The sequence below is a fragment of the Vicugna pacos genome, chromosome 2 (assembly GCF_048564905.1).
Source record: "Vicugna pacos chromosome 2, VicPac4, whole genome shotgun sequence".
In the NCBI taxonomy this organism is placed as follows: domain Eukaryota; kingdom Metazoa; phylum Chordata; class Mammalia; order Artiodactyla; family Camelidae; genus Vicugna; species Vicugna pacos.
The window spans coordinates 68,433,577-68,449,496 of record NC_132988.1 but is presented as its reverse complement, the minus strand read 5'-3'; the positions used below and the strand labels follow the sequence as shown (position 1 = coordinate 68,449,496).

General features: G+C 37.2%; 1 protein-coding gene across 4 annotated transcripts in view; it reads left to right on the top strand.

Annotated features, from left to right (window-relative positions):
• Positions 1–15,920, top strand: part of JCHAIN (joining chain of multimeric IgA and IgM) — a 409,126-nt gene that overhangs the window by 209,235 nt on the left and 183,971 nt on the right. For all 4 annotated transcript variants that reach the window (XR_012060597.1, XR_012060593.1, XR_012060595.1 and 1 more), the window contains exon 11: positions 9,803–9,881. The gene's annotated coding sequence lies outside the window, so the exon portion shown is untranslated. The remainder of the gene's footprint in view (positions 1–9,802; positions 9,882–15,920) is intronic.

The following is a 15,920-nucleotide window of genomic DNA, read 5'->3' as shown; positions in this document are numbered from 1 at the left end:
AAAGTAATTAGATAGCAGAGACTTCAGTTCTGTTCTTCAGAGAGAGAATTCTCACTTTTTCAGTAGGGACAATAAAAAATAAAGTTACTGGCTTGTTAGAGTCTTGGCAGTTTTCTCCTTCATGATAATTCTTACTTTTTCTTGAATTAACTTGAGTAACAGTGAGATTGTCAGGTTTTGTAGGTTTAATTTTTTTTTTTAGGAATGTTTTTCTGTAGAGACCTGTTATTTTAACACCCCCAAAAATTTTTGGCAGGGGGTTGACATTATATGCCAGAATTAACCCAGAGGCAAAACCAGCTTGTGGAATAATTGTATTAGACTTAAGAATTAATGCTCCGTTTTAGACGGATTATTTTCTATAATGATGTCAGTCATTTTACTTTGTTATCATCCTCAAGCGTTAGCTAATTGGATGAAAAGGGTTTGTAGTTTGTTGTTAATCTTTTCGCAGTGTCATTAGAAGAAAGAGAATTTTCAGACTCAGACACAGCTAAATCTGAAAAAGGGCCGCAGCAGCAGAGTAGCAGTTTCTATCTCAAGGGCAAATGCTTCTTCTTAATTAGATCAGGACTCAAGCTAACCTCAAAATTAACAATGTTTTTTCTTAGTTGATTGGTCTGGAATAGATATATCACCACTCTAGAAATATCGGATAAGTTTTAAGATGGACATTTTTCATTTTAAAGATACGTTTTTGCTTCAAGTGAATGTCACTATTGAGAGCTCAAATGTCTTTTTAATATAGGAAGTGCTGTCATTATCCGGCACAGGGAAGGAAGTCTCAAGTTAATGACTGGCACAGGTTTGTTTTTTTTTTTTTTTAAATTTCTAAGTAAAAATACTCTCAGTTCCAGTGGCAGTAAAGAAAATCACAGGGTAATGCAATTTCTTTGTGTTGGATATCTTAATGGGAAGTTTTTAACCTCTGCTTTTTTCTTTCTCGTCATTTGGTGTTTATGAAGCTTAATTCAGGATAAAGCATGCTATAAACAGAAGACTTGGTATTTTTAGGGGGGGATTTTTTTGTGTGTGTGCATGAAAAGGGAAAAATATGGAAGTTAGGTGTATAACCACTAGAAGTTATCTTGGAATACTTGGTATTTGTAATGTTGAATAGAGTGAAAACAAGGAGCAAAATATTCATTTTTATGAGCACTGAATCCCCAGTTAGAAATGTCAGGTAAAATTATGATGTCACCTTCATAGATAATAATTGTCAAATTAATTTCAAAGATTACTTCTGTGGTCACATCAACTCTACTTCTACTATGGCTGTGAGGTAGAATCACATTGATTGTAGCATAATAAATCTTTTCTCTCCTATGGAGAATAACTTTATGATTATATGTGTTTTTTGCACTATTGACCTCGAAAAAGGACACCAGAGTGAGAGTGTGTGTCACCCATCAAAGTGCAGGAAGCATATGGAGAAAATCCTGGTAGGACTGCTGGATTTTAGCAGTCTTGAGGATGGAACTGGAGTCATCTGCTGTAGGGAATATAGTATACTCTTACTTGACCAATAGACCATTACGATCAAAGATTTATCTGACTTAAGGACAGGGAATCAGATTGTAGAAATAAATTTCATTTTGTATGAAGAGTGTTTTCCCCCATTGTTTTAGTGTCTATCACACTAATGTGAACATTTGTCTTTTCTCAGAAAAGTATCAATTTATTATCTATAGACAGGTCAGGGTATATATCTTCCTTATTTTGGCAGCTGTAGCAAGTTTGGTTGGGTAACATTTTTATTTTTTATTTGCTTTAAATTTTGAGGTGTTTGGCTTGGTAATTATGCCTCCTTTTAGGTGGCAAGTTTTTCAAGTCCGTGACACAAATCTTGCTTTCTTTTCTTTCTCCCTTTTTCTCTCTCTTTCTTTCATGAAAAGTGAAAACTGCTAACAAAAGAGAGAGATTTTGCAGTAAGCCCTCAGGAAAGTCATTTGGCACATTTATGATTTTTAGGAATACATGACTAGGAAAAATCCTCACATATATAGACTTTAAAATGCTGATGTCATCGTGGTGTCTACCATTCAGACTTTCTTTATATTGAGAATATCTTGAGATTTATTAGAAGTGTCATGTGCAAGTTTAAAAGAATCAACTGAGACAAATGATGTCTCCTATTTTATGTCTTCCAGAATTCCCATTTTAGAAATATCTTCAGATTTTATAAATTTATTGGAGAAAATAGAGTTCTTAACCTTAATTGAAGTTATAATCATTACTTGAATGCAGTTACTGAAGAAGTTTCAGATTCAATATCTTCATTCACAAAAGAATTCTCACCTTCAGAAACAGTAAAGGAAGTGAGAGGAGCAATTGCATTTGGAGATTTGATTATGTCAATGTCCACATTTTGTTCCCTTCCCCTCCATTGATTGGAGTGTTTGGTGCTTGAGTAAGGAAATTGTAATTGAAGGATGGGTTGGCCTGTGGGGTTACTGTTTCTTTGTTTTCAAGGAAGATGGTATTTCCATTAGGAGCAGTTGTGACTCTTATGTTTGCTTTGTTGTTTGCAGGTTCTTCAAGGGTGTCCTTTGGGGTAATTGTTTCTATCTGTGGCCAAGGGATATCAGTCCTAAAGAAAGTATCTACTTCAACCTCTTGTTAGCCTGTAGTGCAATAGAAATTGCTCCAAATTTAGGTAATTGTTTTTCTATTTCAACAATGGACTCAGATGTAGCATTTGTACTTTCTGAAGTTTGAAATTCAGTGTCTTGTTGCTCTGAGATTGGCTATTTTAAATTTCAACTAAGAATTTCCTTTTACCATGGAAACAGTCTCCATGTGAGATGTAGATTTTTCACCAGTAGGAATAATGGTAATTACTTCTGTGAGCAAGTTTGAGTTCCCAGCCATGAAATGGGTTCCCTGAGGAATAGATCCACCTGGGAGGGAAGCCTTGGGTATGTGAAAGCTTGAGTAGGCTGCTACAGGAGCTCTGTCATAATCCTTATTGACTGATTTATTATCAGTAATGACATCTTTATTCACAAGATAAGGCTTTATGTCAACATCTTTTAGATCCCATCTGGATACCTGGGTCATTTTCTTTTATTATATTTACATCTGTAAGGTGATTTACTTCAAATTCTGTAGCCGTGTCTTTCATTGCAGTGGCTTTGGTTATTTCCTTCACATAACAGAAATTTTATTTACTACAGTCATTAAGGCAAAGGCATAAAAAACTTGGTGGTGATTACTCCTTTGAATTCTGAATTTTGATCACTAAACTCATCAATATAAAAAATTTTGTCCTTGGCAACAATAGTAGCAGATGTCTGAGGTGTGACATCTGCCATGTCGTCTATAGAACCAGTGGAATCAGCTTGGAGAACAATGTAGACCAAGGGGAGAACCTTCTGGACCATTTGACTTTTCGTATTTTGCCCTTCTGAGACAATGCCTTCATTAAAGTCAGCCGAGTCTGCAGACGCAGGGTCTAATGCCTCTGATATTAGCACTGTGGGTAATATAAATTTACAACTTACAAGTCCTGAGGTCTGCAGTTTCTATAGTAGGAGCATTAGAAGGTAGGTTGAGAGTTTCAGTAATTCCTCAGATGTAAGTCTTAGAGACATGACACTCTCTGATGATGGAAATCTATAATGGCCAATTTTTTTTTTTTGGTCACTAGTAGAGATAGCAGGAGCATTGGGCATATTGGTGGATATCTTTTTCAAAGGATGAAAGAAAGTAAGAGCTGTGTTGATTGTACCTTTTGTGTTTTCATTCACACTGGAGATGTCACTACTGGAATGCTGAGCTAAAGGAAACTTATTAAACCTTGAATCAGATACCGCAGCTATACCGGTTCACCTTCAGTAAAATCAGATACTCTGGATGTGGTAGTGTCTACTCTCCTGGGTGTAAATGTCTTAAAAATGGGAGGGGATATGTTTTTCCTGAAGAAATGATCACTGTTTTTTAAAGTGTTATTAGTATCAGTGAATGTCCTGTTGTCAACTACCAGTTTTGTGTCTGGAAAAAGGGAATAATCAATTATTTTATTTCCTAAGTTAAAGCCTTCAGAGAGAATTATGGTATCACCATCACCATTTATAGTGCTTTTCCCCACAGATGTTTTGTCAGAAAAACTAGAAGAAAAACTTTTACTTGCATCAATTAGGAAATGAGCTGTGGGTCTGTTGGTATTGAATCTTTGATAGCAATGACAACAGTGTCAAAGTTCTTGTTTTCCTGTCTAGGAATCACAGCCTGGTAACTTTCTTTAGCTTTGAACTCTGGGGATGCCGCTTTAGATAGATGGTTTAAAGCAGCAACTGTGGTATATGGTGCACGAGACGCACGTGTCTCAGGGGCATATATGAATGTACTTGTTTTTATAAGGGGATTTTTTGCTTTATCCTCGAATTCAAACGCATGCTTATCTGGGACATACTCAGAACCACAATCATTAGACGTAATATTTATATAGTCCACGTATGCTGGAGTGATTTTGCCTGCAGACAAAACGACACTTTCTGAAATGTCTTCTGTTAAATAAATGATTTCATATTCAGCAGCTGAATTTCTGTCTATAAAATCTTTGTGCTTAAATATATTCCCTTTAAAAGTACTTGCTGTATCTTTTTCAGAGGTAATGGTATTAGGCAAAATGATAACTTTATTAGGTGGAAAAATTATTTCATCAGGTGCAATGTTATAATCAGTCATTCTTATGGTGTCTTCTCCCATAGTAAGAACAGGAACAAGTTCAGAATATTTGGACGTTCCTAGGGATGTTGCAAAAGAAGGAGGAAAAGTTGACCCATATTGTAGGCCACCTAATTCAGCTGGAGTGTTTGTGATGGATCCTTCTGTGTTAGTAACTTTATCATGAGAGGCAGGCCTAGATGCTTCTGGAAGAGAAACGGCTAAAAAGATTTTTTTAAAATTAGGAGGTGTTTGAGCTTTGAAGGAAGTAGCGTAGACGTTAACAATGGAAGAATTATCCACATTGTTGTTGCTCTTGGAGATAGGATTGGGCTCAGTTGCTGATGAAAGGAGTTTCCCCACAGCTGGGATGAGAGCTGTTGCATTTATAAAGTGACTTAATTCAGATTCAGCCGCTGGATCTTCTTGATCAAAGAGATTAGCTATTTCCCTTCTCTCGTGGACACTGTTTTGAGAGTCTTTTAGGGGGGAAAAGGCCTTCATCATTGCCCTTTGAGACTTGGAAAATTTTTTGTCAGCCTTAGTTTTATAATTTTCAGGAATATCTCTATTCAGAGAGAAAAGTGAATCAATTTCACCATCTGTGGACAGACCTGAAAAAATAGGTGGTTCAGTTAGAAGACCATTCCAGGCCAATGGATAGGAATGGATGTGAGCTGGCATTTCTATGACCTGCCTCTCTGGAGTATCCCCTTCATTAATGGCGTCAGCATATTCAGTTGCTCTCTCTAACATTTCTAACCTAGGTGTTAAAGATTCAGACAAGGAGTTATCTGTCATTAGGCCAGAAGTTTCAGTATTCTCATTTAAGGAATTAGGAATAAACATGGCAGATGTTAGTAGAGATGAGAATCTTCTAGACTTAACATTACCTTCTCCAGGTAACATAGAATCACCTCCTCTGTAAGTACCTTCAGTGGAAAGAACAATGGAGTCTGCCACAGTGCTAGCCTCCTTATTCGTAGTTGAGGAATAGACTGAAGCTCTGTTGTTTGCTTCCTCAGTATTTGTATTGATGAACGGGAGATCATCATCAGGAACGACACTGAATTCAGCCAGAGAAATATTGTTCTGCGAGTGGGGCATATCTGCCAAGTTTGATTTATGTTTATTTGCATCAAATCTGAATGATATGGTGGTTTTTGCTCCATCCAATGCAGCATTATTATACAAAACAGATGAGACACCTTTTCTGTTGAACTGGTCTTTATAGTCTACAGGATTGGTGATCACTGCAGGATCAATAGAATTAGTTGTGCATACTCTGCTCTCTTCTATTCTTGTCACTAGTCCTGGGTCTGGAACAAATGGATACTCCATTATTTTGCCTTTAGGGAGAATGATGATGGTGTTATCACTGATTGGAGGACTATTTTCTATAAATGTTTCATCTAGAAGCATAGGTGAAAAAGTCCAGCTTGAATCAGTTAGAGAATAAATCATGGACCTGGGAGCCTTAGTATTAAAATTGGCAATAGAACTTTTGACAACAGTAGGATCATTATCAGAATTAGGAATTTCTTCTTTGGGGGAACTTTTGGTGGTTTTTGTTAGTTTTGATATCAATCAGAGATCCTTGGGATAAATGTTTGGAGACTGCAGCGCTGGCATAGGGTTCATGAGACTCAGGTACATTGGAGTCATTGATAAGTATGGGCCTTCCTGTAAGGGGACCATTTCCTTCCTTCATTAGTTGAATGATATAGTTATCTGCAGCATATTCAAGGGCATTGTCAACAGGTATAATAGTTACTATATCCTCATTATTTGGAATATTTTCAACTGCCAAAAGGGTGTCATGTGCCTCTTCTGAAATGCTTTCTGTAAAAGGAACTACTTCTATGGGTGTATCTTTCTCTATAAAAGTCTCTTCTTCAAATTTATTGTTATCAATTGTGTTTTTCATGCCTTTTGATGAAATAATTGTAGTTGGGGGAATAATGGCTTTGACAGATGGAGTATTTCTTTCTCCACGTAAAGTATTAGTATTAGTCTTTGTTATGATGTCTTTTTTCATTTTGACAGCTGGATCAAGTTTGTAATACTTAGACGGACTTGTGAATGCTGTGAAATCAGAAGAAAGAGGGGTCGATTTCCATAATGGTAGACTATATGTTCCAGTAGGAGTGTTTGTAATGGTTCCTTCTCCAGTAGTGACCTCATGAGAAGAGCTTTGATCATTAGACGCAGATGCTTCTGGAAGTGTTAATATGGAATCAAATGAAGAGATTCCTTTTAAATTGGAGTGTGCTTGAGATTTAGTAGAGTAGCATCAAATTTAACAGGGAAAGAATTCTCTTTCAATATATGTGCATCTTTTGGAAAAAAATTGCCTGCTTCAGAAATATTGACTTCCTCTTCCACATTGTTGTCACTCTTGGACAGAGTATTAGACTCATTTGCTAACGAAAGTGTTTTCTCCCCAGCTGGACTGAGAGCAGTTGCATTTGTAATGTGACTTAAATTAAATTTAATAGTTGGATCTTCTTGATCAGAAAAATTAGCTATTTTTTCTTCTCCATAGACTTTATATGGAGAAACTTTTATAGGAGAAAAGGCTTTCATGATTGTTCTGTGAGGTTCAAAATATATTTTATCTGTCTTAATTTTAGAAATGTCAGTAGTTTCTCTGCTTAACGAGGGCAGTGAATCAAACTCATTATTTGTGGGATTGTCTGCAAAAGTAATGGGACCAATGGGAGTTCTAGCTGAGATGGAGTAAGGCTTGAGATCAGTTTTATTTGTAATGGGATCATCACCATCCTTAGTAGAATTAAGGAATTCAGTCATCGTCTCAAACATATTTGACCATGCAATTGAAGAATTAGCCAAGGAGTTATCTGTCACTGGGTCAGAGTTTTCAAGATTTGCAGCTGAGGCAATGAACATGGGCTTTTATGGGATTTGTGGAGCTAGGAATCCTCTAAACCTAATATTACCTTCTGGAACCATGGAATCACCTCTGTCATAACTACTCTCAGTGGAAAGAGTAGTGGTATCACCCACCGTGTAGCCTGTGTTCATAGGTGAGAAAGGTATTGAAACTTTGTTGTTTAAATTTTCAGTGTCTTCACTGATAAAAGAAAGCTGACCATCAGGGATGCCACTGAAATCAGCCAGAGGGATAATGCTGTCCCATGAGTGTGGCATCTCTGCCATATTAGTTTTGCCTTTAACATTGTCCACTCTGGGTAATAAAATGTTTACTGCTTTACCTTGAGCATCATTGTTATAAGTAGCAGATGAAGTGATTTTACTGTAGAATTGATTCTTAGTTTTTAATGGAGAGGTGATCACCATGGGAGCAATGGGTTCATCTTGGAACATCCTTCCCTCAACCATGGTTACTGTTGTTCCTACATCTGGAACAAGGATATAGTCCATCCTTTTGTCTTCAGGAAAAATCATGATGGTGTTATCTTCTCCTAGAGTATCCCTTTTCAGAGTTGTTTTATCTAGAAACTTGTGAAAGTTCTCACTTGTGTGAGTTGGTGGGTAAGTCATGGATCTGGGAGCCTTAGAATTCAAATTGTCAGTGGAACTTTTGAGAGCAGTAGCATCAAGGTCAGAACTGATATATTCTTCTCTAGATATCAAGTTTTGCAGCATTTCTTTAGTTTTGATTTCTGTTGGGGCCCCTTGAAATAAATGTTTATATGCATTACCACTGGAGTAGAATGGATGGGACCCAACTGTTTTGGCGCCATACATGAGAGCAGTTTTTTTAATAGTGGAATTGTTTTTCTCTTCCTGTGGTTGAAGGATGTATTCATTTGTAACATACTTAAAAGCTGTGTCATCATTCACAATGTTTATTACATTTTTGTTATTTGGAATATTTTCACCATTTAAAGTAATGTCTGAAGTGTTTTCTGCAATAAGAACTATTTCATATTCAGTGTTTATATCTTTCCCAAAATTTCTTTGTCTAAATCTTTTATTAAAAATAGTGTTCAACATGTCTTTTGTTGAAATATTGGTACTAGGTGCAAAGATGTTTTTGTGAGACAGATACTTTCTCTCCTCAAATGGAATATTATTAGTCTTTGTTGCAAGATCTTTTTTCATTGTGACAACTGGGTCAGGTTCAGAATATTTAGATGAACTCACAGAATTTGTAGACCCAAAAGGAGAAAGAGTTGATTTCCACAGCAGCTCAGAGGATCCAGTGAGAACATTATGAAGAGAACCTGTAGAACCTGTCTCTTCACCGGGAAGAGCAGAGTTTTTATCCTTAGACTCTGAGTCTTTTCTAGAGACATGGTTGACTCAGTCAAAAGTATTCTTTTTAAACTAGGAGGAGCTTGAGGCACAGCAGAAATATTAAATTTACCAATAAAAGAATTGTCTTTTAGTGTCCTTGAATCTCCTGAAACAAAATTGCCTGCTTCAACAATGAGTTCCTCCTCCTTGTTATTATTGCTCTTGGAGAGAGAACTGAGCTCAGGGGTTGAGGGAAGTGTTTTCTCTGAAGTTGGAATGAAAACTGTTGCATTTATAATATGACTTACATTGAATTTAGCATCGGTGTCTTCCTCAGCAGAGAGCTTGGCTGTTTTCCTTATTTCAGAAGGGAAAAGGCTCATTTGCCTAGGTGAAAGGACTTTCATTGTTGTATCCAGAGGTTGAACATCTGTCTTAATTTTAGAATTGTTAACAATTTCTCTGTCCACAACGGATGGTGAATCAGCGTCATCATTTGTGGAGTTCCTGGTAAAAATTATTGAATGAATAGAGGGAATAATTGAGTCCAAGGAGTGGGGCTGAAGGTCTGTTTGAATTTTAATGTCCTGATTTTCTGAAATATCAGTTCCATGAATAAGATCAAGGTATTCAGTCATTGTCTCTGGTACTAATGGTACTAACTTTGAGGAGTCAGTCAAGGAATTGTCACTCATTAGAACAGAATCCTCAGTTAAGACTTGGGATGTGAGAATGATATTTTCAGTTGTTAGTGGAAATGGGGATTCTCTAGCCATAACATTTTCACTAGGTTGCATAGGATCACCCCATTCGTAACTGTTCTCAGGGGAAAGAGCAATGGTATCAGCCATATTGTGAGTTGATTTCATAGGTAAAAAAGAAACTGAAGCCCTGTTTTCTTTATTCACAGAATCTTCATCAACAAGAGGAAGTTCATTATCAAGGTTGACACTGAATGTAACTAAAGGAGCAGTGGCATCCTGTGAATGGTAACTCTCTTCCTTGAAAGTTTTGTCTTGATTTTATTCCGACGTGGGTGACATAGTGGGTACCCTCTGGTCATAAAGAGTAGTGAATGAACCGTATCCCCTGTAGAGCTGATCTTTGTTTATTATTGGTTTTGTGCTGCTGATGAGATCAGTGACTACATCTGGGAACATCCTGCTTTCTCCCAGTTTCCACTGATTTTGGGCCTGGAGCATTGATATGCTTAACACTTTTGCCTTCTGGAAGATTGGTAATAATCTCATTTTCACTTAGGGTGCCGCTTGCTGGAGATAAATCATCTAGAAATTTGGGGGAATTTTTTCTGTTTCCATTGGTTAGGGAGTGAGTTGTGGTTCTAGGTAACTTACTTCTGAACTTGGTGGTATAATCTTTGAGAAAGGAACCGATATTATCAGAATCAGAGTTTCCTTTTCTGGAGATCAGTGTTTGGTGGTTTTCTTTAGTTTTGAGTTCTACAGGATTTTCATTCAGTAGACTTTCAGTGACAGGTGTAGGGAAGGGAGCATGAGATGTAAATCTATGGAGCCTTTGAACAAAGGTAGGTGTTTTTGTTGTGGGGCTCTTTCCTTCTCCAACATAAAAGGAATTTTCCTCTGATGAATATTTCAAGAGTACTGTCATCAGGCTCAATGGTCAGTAGATTCATATTATTTGGATTGTTTTCCTCTGCCAGTAAAACCACATCTGATTCTGCTGAAAAGTCTTTTTTAAGAGGAGTTACTTCATATGGAGTTACATTATCTTTTTCAGGAGAATCTATGTATCTTTTTCCATTTATAATGTTCCTTTTGTCATCAGTAAATATAATATTGTCAGATGAAATGATTTCTTTTTAGGTAGAACAGTTATATCTTTAGATATAATAGACTCATCGGTCATTTTTATGTTGCTCTCTCCAGTAATAAGCGCTGGATCAAGTTCAGAATTATTGATTTTAATAACATTAGCAACAAAATCAGTAAAAGGAAGAGTTGGTTTCTGGGGTAGATGATATAACTTGCTGTAAGAATTTGTGACAGACCTCTCTAAGTTACCATTATCAAGAGAAGATGAGCCTCTAGCCTTGGCCTTTGTCAGCTTTGTTGTGCTTATTGTGGAATCAGGATAAAATGTTTCTTTAAAAGTTCCAGGTACCTTCTGTTCAGCAGGAGTAACATCAGTTTTAAGAATAAAAGGATTAATGTTTGCTGAATTTACCTCTCTTAAATTCACTGGAATTTTGGCTTCAGAAATACAGGACTTTTCCTCTACAATAGCCTTATCTTTACTGAACAATTCATTAACCTCTCTTCCTGAGATAGTGATTTCTTTTGCAGATGGACTGTTAACTGCTTTATTTACATGATGACTCACAGCATTGTCAGAAGTTTTATTTATCTGCCCCTTTTCTGGGATTATGGGTTGAAGGGCTATGTTAGGTGAAAAGGCTATGGTGTCAGCTTTCTCATTAATGCTCCCATTTTCAGTGGTAGGCATGCCAGTGAGTATATTTATAGAATTCTCTGAAAAAGTAATAGGATTTTCCAGAGGAACAGAGGAGACCATGGAGAAGAGCTGAGGGTCACTTTGCACCTTGATGATTTTCCAGTTTTGGTCCCTGATAATAGAGTGTTCACCCAGCAGCTCTGATGCCTCTACTGTCACAGATTTATTTGATAAAGAATCGTCTTCACTAAGAACAACTGCAGTTCTAGGTCTTTTCTGATTGGGAATTAATAGAGATTTTAATTTTATGGACAGAACACCATCTGCCTCAGGCATGGTGGAGTCATCATTTTTACTGTTTTCCTTAGAGTCAAAGGCAGAGACATTAAGTGAAATGGTGGTGGCATTTATTGTCTTTTTGGTGGTATTAATAGGACTAAGAGAAGCTACCGAGGCTGTTTTGATTATACCCTTAGTAACGTCACCACCAGAAGAGATATTCTCAGGTTGGGAAGCAATATCATGAGCCAAGGTGTTAATGTAATCTTCCGAAGGTTCCACTTCAGCTAAGTCCATTTTATTTTCATTGACTTTTGAGTTTTTTGATGTGGTGGTGTCTGCCAATTCTGGAGCAGATGTGTTACCAACATTGGATGAAATGCCTTTCTTGTAGAAATGGCCTTGACTTTTTATGGATGTGGTGGTCACAGCATGATCAGTGGGGATGGTGCCAAATGTTCTGCTGTCTCCCATGGTAACAGTTGTTTCTGTGTGTGGTAAAAAGAGATACTTGATTTTTTTATTTCCCAAATCAGAATCTTCAGGGAGAACGACGATGTCATCATCTTCATGTAGAGTGCCTTTTTCCGCAGATGATCTTTTTAGAAACTCAGGGTGAACAGTCTCAGCTGTATCAATTAAGGAGGGTGCCATGGTTTTCAGATGCTGAGTGTTGAAGATTTTGGAGTAATCTTTGAAAGAAGTGTCAACAATATTAGAGTCAATATTTTCTTCTTTGAGAATGGTGTTTTGGTATCTGTCTTTAGTTTCAAACTCAGGGTGAATTATTCTATACAGAAGATTCTTTGAGGCCTCATCTTTAGAGGATGGTGTTTGAGATACAAATCCATTTGGTCCTCATGTAAATTGAATAGGTTTTTTAATAAGATGATTTTTTTCCTTCCATAGTTCAAAGGCATGCTTACTTGAAGTATATTCAGAATCACTTTTATCAGGTTCAGTGATGATCCACTCCATAGCATTTAGATTATTTTCCTTTGCCAGAGTAGTTCCAGGCCAAAGAATAAAGGAATCATCTCCCAACATATTTGCATATCCCAGTGATAAAGGAATACCTGTTTCAGATCAGGAAACTTTGAACAGGGCAAAGATGCCATAATGTCTATGTCTGCTTGGGGATCTGCTTTGTAGTTCAATGTTGTATCTTCCTTGAAAGAATTTTTAGATTCATATCTTGGGATATAAAACATGGTGTCAGCACCTCCTTGAGCAGCAGTGGTGACAGTCAAAGCTGCTGGAATAGACTTATGAGAAGTTTTTGGTATTATAATATCTGCTGAAGAGATCTCTTTTACAAGGTTTGTTGCTTGAGGCTGATTGAGAGGAGCAACAGACTTCAAGGTAGAGGAATCAGCCTGCCGTCATCTCTAGACGCATTGAGATCTTCTCTGGAAATGTTTAGGTCATCTCCTAGTTTATTAGGTTTATTGTTAAAAGCATTAACTTCATTCATGGCAAGAATGCCTCTCTTTATTGGTGAGTTGGCAGCTATTGAAGCCAAATCTGTTACAACTTTGGTGTTTTTATTCACATAGGAACTATCACCAGATACAGGAGTAATGCTAAGAGGGATATTTGTTGTTTGAGACCCAGCCATTTTACCTTTATTGGGCAGTCTCTTGGCACTGCTTGCACTGATGGCAGCAGGGGTCTGATGGCCATCTCTGTAATCAATAAAATCTGCATTGTCCACTGTGGAGAGTGATAGTTTATGCTTTATGATGTTCTGAGCAACATTTGAGTTCTCTTTGGTGATAGTAAGTGGATTATCAGTGATTACATTATAGTATAAATTATGGAGTATGGGATTATCCATTCTCCCAGTTTGGGGGATAGAACTGCTAGGTGGAAGGAATTCAGTGCCTTCTGCTCCTTCCACATTCTGTTTCACAGCTGCACTTTCACCCAAGCCATTAGCTATTGTTTTGGTGGCCAATGTCTGAAAATATATTTTGTCATTTTCAGGTTTAGTGACACCATGTAGAACATCGTTTTCTTCCCCAGCAGTGAGAGGTCAATGTCACTTATTGTTATTTCAGCAGTAGGTACACTGCTAGTTAATTGGGAAAGAGACTTTGTGGCGTCAACAGACACAAATCCATTCCTTTTAAAGCCACTCTCTCCTGATTCAAAGTACTTGAAATTACGTGCAGGTGGAAGATGTTCTTTTATCTGAAAAACAGCATCTTCCACTGCAGACTTTATTTCTGAGGAGGGGGTTGATTCTTCTTCATTAGCCATTTCTTTGTCTATGAAACTTCCAAATCTTTTTCTTGGTGTAAGAATAACAGCTGTCTTTGCAGGCAGTGGGGTAATGGCTACGGTGGGTCTTCCTTCTGGAATGGTGGCCTTATTCATCATCAGTTCAGAGCTGTCAGTCCTATTTGTGGTCCCCTTACCTGCACTGGCAGTGGCATTGTATTCATCATTGGGAGAGGTGAAATCAGCTGTAAGAGAAGTAGACTCCAGTGGAATTTTCAAAGGATCTGATACTTTATTTATTTTCCATTTCCGTATCATGGCATCATTGACATAAGGATTTTTAGCCACAGGATCTGATAATCCAAACTTCAGTCAAGGAGTCACTTTTAATTAGCAGGGAGTTTGGAGCTTGATTATTTTGAGCACTGGGCATTAGGGTGGATGACTCTGCTACTGACAGACAAGTGTATCCTTTGTACATAGGGAAGTCTGTTTCAGGGTTGGGACCTGCAGCATCATCGGCATGCTTGTTGTTATGAGAAAGATTAATGATTTCATCCACAGAGTCAATAGATTTATCTGAAAGAGTGGTAGTGACCTTTGAATCTGAGGTCATGTCAGCTACACTGTCTTCACTAAAATCAACAGACCTAACAGTTCCAGGGTGAATGACAGAAACTACAAGGGTGATATTACTCTGGAAATTGGCTGTTTTAAACACAGCAGCTCTTTCAACATCTGTTTTGGCTTTGGCATCATTTGTTGTAATTGTGGTGGGAGTTGTGGTCACCTCTGTTGTTAATGAGGTTTGTGCTGTCCATTGTAAAAGGCTTTGTTTTATCTTTGAATAGGGGATTGAACATATTGGCAATGTAAGAAGAGGGGATGATTTTGCTTCCTGCTGCTTGGATATAATTGCATCAGGGTTAAGAGAGTAACCTTTCCTTCTAATTTCTGTTGTGGAAGTGACGAATGAAGATGACTTCCTCTACAACTCCATCATCTTGATCCATGTTCACAGTTTCTTGGACCACAAGACTAAAATTCTCAATTTAATCAGTATTCACAAAATTAAAATAGTTTCTAACAGTTTAAGGTGTACATTGGCAGGAATATTAGAATGGTACTTAATTACTGAACCATTTAATTTGGATCCAGGTGTTTTAGCAATATTGTTATTGTTACGTGTTGTGATGTTTTCCATCTGAACAGTGTGTTTGCCTTCTATTATTGTACCTTCCTTTAAAGGCCAAGTTATTTTAAAGTTCGTGTTGGTGTTAGTCATTGGCTTTATGGAGTTAGGGTTAGCATAATGCTTTGTAGAAGTGATGTCATTTGTTTTGGAAATAATTAAGTCCCCCACATGCATAGTATTTTTAGGTACATCTAATATTATTTTGATCTCATTGGAATTACTAATAACATTATTGATTTTCTTATATATTCTATAATTAGGAAAAGACTTTGTAGTATTAATGGGTTTGATATTGGAAATAGCTTCATCAATGTCAGTGCCAGTCATGATAGATTTGGTATTGGCTTTGTTGTAAGTACTTGGAATAGGAATAGATTCAAAGTCATTGATACTATTTGCAGACAAAATGCTAGATGTTTGAACATCAACTATAGTTCTACCATGATCTTTCATGTTTATGGCATCAATTACAATAGAATTGTCTTTCTGTGGAATTTCAGGAGCATTGCTCACAGTTTTGCCAAATCTTTCTAGGTATTTAATATCAATTATAATTATGTTTTTGGCCTCCATGTCAGGAACATCAAGCAGAGTTGTGTAGTCTTCTAGAATGTCTGTGGCATCAATTTTTGCTGTATTGCCTTCCTTCATAAGGGATGTGGTACCAATAAAGGGTGTACTGTCTGGTCCTGCTTCTTCCATGTGAAAGTTGTTTGCATTTGACATGACAATGGTACCCTCATCTGCAGAGGCACTGAACTTATTCTCAGCATTTTGGATGTACGTGGCAAGATTAGGGGCAAAAAATTGTTTAGATCTTCCAGTGAACGGGAAGAAAGGTTCAAGACTCTGAATTGTTTTGGAGTCTGTCTGAAAGTAGGAAGTAACAGTGGAATCA